This window comes from Cucurbita pepo, chromosome LG04 (assembly GCF_002806865.2).
Source record: "Cucurbita pepo subsp. pepo cultivar mu-cu-16 chromosome LG04, ASM280686v2, whole genome shotgun sequence".
NCBI classification, from domain to species: domain Eukaryota; kingdom Viridiplantae; phylum Streptophyta; class Magnoliopsida; order Cucurbitales; family Cucurbitaceae; genus Cucurbita; species Cucurbita pepo.
Genome location: NC_036641.1, coordinates 4346778 through 4352777, shown reverse-complemented (window position 1 = coordinate 4352777; position 6000 = coordinate 4346778).

The window sequence follows — 6000 nt, the reverse complement described above, 5'->3', positions numbered from 1 at the left end:
TTTTTTTTTTTTTTTTTTTTTTTAACTTCTATTGCTTGAAATTATGTGAGTTTTTGGTATATTCAAATGGGTGTCACTAATTTTAATCTAATTAAACAAAATTCAAATGGGTGTCGGTAATTTTAATATAATTAAACAAAATTTATGCAAAGTTTTCCGGATCATGTGTACGTTGATTACTTCCATAGTTGTTTTGTAATTTCTATTAAGAAGGTTATAGAAGAAGAATTATTCCTACCCCTTCAATTACGTTGAAGTATCCTTGTAATGGAGAGAATTTCCTTACTCCCTCTGTTCTTTCGAACAGGAGAACAACTATGTATGAATAAGAGAACAACTATATATATGTAAAGTAACCAAATAAACAAACATGTAAATCATTCATAACAACTCTTTAATAAACTAAAATCACAATGCTAACATCCTAAAACTATATAAAACTCTTTCATCTCCTCTGTAAATTTTAGATCTCCATACAAACTGAGTTAAACAGAGAAATCCACGTGTTACTCATAAGAAATTGATAGAATAAGAAAAGAAACTAAGGATTATGAGAGTTATCAAGCTTTGTTGCTGATAAGATAAGGAATCACTGCAAGGGGAATAAGATTCAGATTACCTTGTTGATCGAATATCTTAAGGCAAGAACACTTGTTTGAGATTCGAATCACTCCACAAGCAAGATCGATCATGTCTAGCTTGAATGATTCTTATTCATCAAATATCTCAAGACAAGAACACTTGTCCGAGATTTGAATCACTCCACAAGAAAGATTGATCATGTCGAGCTTAAATGATTCTACATGCAACCTAAACTACATAAAATTGGAAAGAAACTTAGTCATTGGCTAAAGAAAGTACAAATACTATATTTTCCAAGTCTACCTACAAATACAACATGGCTTTATATAGTCTTAAAATCAGACTATTAAAGGTATTCAAAGAGGGGTAACATTCATGGCCATAATTATCTACATAATTGTAACTAAAATAAAAAGTCTTAAAATACATTAATGAGATACAATAACTCTAAATTACTCTAAATTCTAATTACCCAAGATATATAACATGAAACTTCTTTTTTCTTCAACAATATTTTGATAATTTAAACAATATTTTCTTCACATCTTCATTGACGTATATTGTATGATTGATGTCTCTTGGTTCATATCAGTTGTTGTTCTTTAACGGAAGTTCTCTTCATTTGAACTCTTACGTCCACCTCTTTGCCTTAATCTATCATTCTTGGTCTTCTTTTCCCTATGCTATGTACACCCGTTGAGTTAGGGTTATTCTTCTTTCTCTCTGGTTTCACAGCAGTAGAACCCTCTATTGTCTATTCCGTTTTTCCCGTTTGGTGTCTCTCCCCTGGTTATAGGGAATCATTTTTTCTTTTATATTGTTTATTGCTTCCCATATTGGGTTGAAAAAAAGGTAATTCATCCCGCTTGGAGTCCTCGGCTCATTTGAATTATAATTTCCATATATTCCCAAAAATTTATGTTCTGAATTGCTTCTTCATCAAGGTCAGCAATCTGTTTCCAGATTTGGGAGCGAAGTTGTTTCCATATTTGCTACACTTAACATAAATGTTTTAAAATTTTACAAAATAACTCAATTAAATGTACTAGGCTCAATTTATGCAAATTGATATTCTTTTCAGGTTGAACCAAATAGACTATTTCATGCTTACTAATTAGAATAAATGGAACAATCAATAAAAAAATGGTGAGCATGAATGCAAAATTAACTATAAAAGGCTTCGTATAACGATACTTTTGGAGAATTATCAACTTGCAGCCCCCAAACATCCAAAAAAGAAAAGGAAATGGGTGAGTATATAAATATACCTAATAAACAACCTACTTATAAGTTTTCATCGTATCCTTATACTAGTAGGTATCCACCGGCTTTACTTTGGGCTCTAGAAAGTTCATGTCTAGTCTCTACCACTATCTAAGCATCTGGGGTGCCTTCAAGTTTCGAGTGGTAATTTAGGTACTCACATACCCACTTTAGGTACGTTGGGGGTGGTTCATGTTTGCAATGGCTTAGCCATTCAGCGGTAGCGTGACAGTTCAAATACTCTTCTTTGTAATTACATACTAATGGTCCATAAGGTTAGAAGTATTTCTTTACATCCTCAAGTCTTAGTACTTACCATCTTAGGAAACAAAAGAAAAGGGAAGAAAAAACAAATGTTAAGTCAAAACTATGTCTCAAGTGAAACTATCAAATTAAAACTTACACGGAAGGAATAATTTCAGTTGTTTTTTCTCTCTGCAGTAATTACCGCTACTCCTATATAAATAATTTGAGAATAATCAAACTTTGCAGCAATGTAGATCTAAAAGATATAATAATAATTCTTGCACATGAATTTCATTAACGTCTTATTTCTTTAATGATGAATGCTCAATAAGTATAACTGATCATATTAACAATTTCTATGGAGATCAAATAAAATAAATGAAATAATGATGATACATTCAACTAACCACCGAATATGGAGTCCACAAAAATGGCATTTGGTGTAGTGGTATAATTCATTATTCTTTAAATAAAAAAACAAAACAATACAAAAATGATATTCTATTAAAAATTCTTTGGAAGTGGGCTAACCCTTATTCAAGAATTTTTCTTTTCTTCTAACGATATAATAATATCGTGACCAATCATGTTCTTAAAAATAAGATAGAATTGTCGGATATGAAAAATTTGTTATTATTTTCACATTGGCACATTCCTATAAATACCATACTACTAAATGAAGAAAGGTCATCACTAAGTCTCTTCTTCACCTAATATTGAATATTACAATGGCCGTGGTTGCTCAAGTTGCTTCAAATGACCCAATTAGTCAATTGAAGATGGATGGATGCCTCATTTGTCCTAGCAAGTGGATACAAATTCCTGATGTCTCAGAGGTTTGCGTGCAAAATGTTGCAAAGTTCGCTGTGGAGAACTACAACCTCGTACATGAGGAGAGTTTTAAATACAAGAGCATTTAGTGTGGTTGGTTTATGGAGCTGAAGGGTGAAGACCTTGCGTTCCGCCTCCATATTGAGGTGAAAGACTCTTTGGGACGTATCTTTGAACTGGATGTCGTAGTTTCTGAAAAGAAAACGTGTACTGAAAAAGTCAGAAAGCTTGAATCGACAAAACTTATTAAGAAAAACTGATCAAGCACTCAGTTGTACTTTGTAACCTTGTGGTGTACTATCTATGACTAGCTAATATAAATAATAAAATAATAATATGAAATAAAACTTTGAAGGTACACCTATCTCTATGTTCAAGCTACGTGTTAACAATGACGTTCTTTTATTTCTACGGACATATACTTCAAAAACAATAAAATTGGATTTAATTAGGATCTAAGTGTTTTTAGTATAATTTATGATCAAAACATAGAAAAAATATTCAAGTTTAAATTCTGTCTAAAATATAAAATTCGGTAATTTTAGATTGACGATCAACAAAATATCGTCCCGTCCGAATAAACTCGGGCTTCCTTCATGTAACTTGTTCAAAATCCCTCCAATAATAATATACTAAAAATTCATAACTTAATTCCAAAAGAACCTATCAAATTTGATGAAAACTTAAATTTAGAACTCAAAATATTTACCTTCAGTTTTTCCTCGATTCTTGACGGATTTCAACAAATCGATTTGGGTAGGTGGAGATCTACTAGATTTTAAAGGTGTCTAGGTAGCTTAAATTATGGACTCTCTAACTCACAACTGTTATTCTAACTTCTCACCGATTTCTATGTTGGGAGTATTAAGGTCTAGACCTTTAATCACCTCTCACAATTTTAAGGTACTCAGTCTACAGGTGACATTCTGATATAAGTAATCGTCTAATCGGCCTAACTCTAACACCCTAATCTTATTTCAGTGTACACATCTATGCTCAACCGGGAGATAACATTCATCAATCACCTTGAGTACAAATCACAATATCTCATCGTCCTTTCTAGCACTTCAAAAAAAAAAAAAAATTTAATTTAATTTAAATTTAAATTAAAAAAAAATTAAAAAATTAAAAAATTAAAATCTCATCGGATGGGATTCAACAATTTTCTACCTGTCTAGTTCATGCATATTCTAACTACCTAAGGCACGATATGAATGATTAATTACTTGGGTGATGCCTATAAGTATTATTCGAGGGAAGTTTGAATGGTTAATTACTTGGGTGATCCGTGCCTTCCCCTTCCCAAGCTTGTTTTTCCGTTTGCTAAGTACTCCAAATTTTCAAATGCTTCTCTAATAGGACCTATTTATTGTCTAGTATTGAACTTAGAAAAAATTAAACAAGCAGAAGTTGAATCAAGTGAAAAATATTCTTTTACGTGCCTTCACGTGCCTCCCATGCTTAGGTAGTGTGTCTCACACGTGCCTACACACACGCTGAGAAATGCGTTCTCGTGCTACAAGTAGGCCAAACGATTAAGCACCGACGTATGTAGATTTTGTTACATTTTTTGGCATTTTGATATCTGCCCTCTGTCACAACCATACTATGAAGAGGGTAGGTTGTGACCCTCACTCCATGACAAGTAAAGGGGCGTCCCTCAAGAGACGCTCATCCGGCCATATGCGGGCCAACGTGGAAGAATGCCATGATGCAATCGAGGAGGACGATGCATCATCCAACACACCACCACGCAAAGTGGGCATTGAAGACATGTTGAGACACAAGCATAACAGAGACATCAGCATAGACATGAAGGTCAAGATAGGCTTGTTGAAGGGCCGGGTAGGGCCCCGGGCCTTAACCTCAAAAGTCGGGGTTTCGAAAGAAATTTGGGCATGCGGTTCGGGAGTTAAGTCCGTCCATATGAAATATGAATGCTCGCCAAGTTTGGTGTCAATCAGACATTGGACAGACAATGCACGACACCGTATGACACCTCACAAAAATCATGTCTACTCCTGGTAGAATGAAAATTGCTCAAAATGTACTATGGGGGTACCATGGTGTTAGCTCTCCACCACCCCTGGGCCCTGTGGCCTAAGTGAGCTACCCTGTGGCACATACGTGTGTCACAGTGTGGGCGAGCGTGTCGAGACGAGTGTCTTAGGCGACTTCCTTTGAAATGGGTTTTTGAAGGACAGTATCGGACGGCACGGGTGTGCCGGTATTGCGCCCTAGCCCGCGGTTATATATGCTAAGCCGTTGTTATCTTTCTCTTGCTTGCTTATACAACGTCCCTTTCCAAAATCTCTCTTTCTAAAATCTCTCTCTCTCCTCGTTTTCTAAAACCTTCTTTTAAAACCGAGGCTAGAGGCTCGATCATACGTCGCTTGGTCGTAGGCGACGCAAGAACAAATTGGCTTAGCTCACTTGTCGTTGGAAAGTGAGTGCCGCACAATCACTAGTCCGCTGCCTTCGAAGTGCGATTGAGTCACCCTCCACACGTGCATCAACATAATTTTATTCTTCTAACAAATCATAAATATTACTCTCCTTTGTGACAAAATTTTTTGTGTACAAGCGTATGCATAATCATAAAATTAGATCATGCCTAAAAATAATAACTAATCGTCATAATCAAGGTGAATTTTTGTATAGCTTTTATTGTATACTTACAAGAGTATATATATATCAATAAAATATATTCCTATGTATCCCAATTTAGATAAGTATATTCCAAAAAGGAAGATTCAAAGTTTTAGTATGATTTTTAGATTCTCACTCAACCTATATCAAAAAGGAAGATTCATACCATTAAATGTTTCTTCTTTTAATTTTATATCGTGCTGTCCAAGAACCATATTCTTCCAAACGAGATAAAGTCATCTAATATGAAAATTTGATATTATTTTCACATTAGTACACTCTTATAAATACCAAACTACGAAAGGAAGAAAAATCATCACCAAGTTTTTTTCACAATATATTGAATATTACAATGGCCGCAGTTGTCCATGCTCCAAATGACCCAATCAACCAATTGAAGATTGATGGAAACCTCCTTTGTCCAAGCAA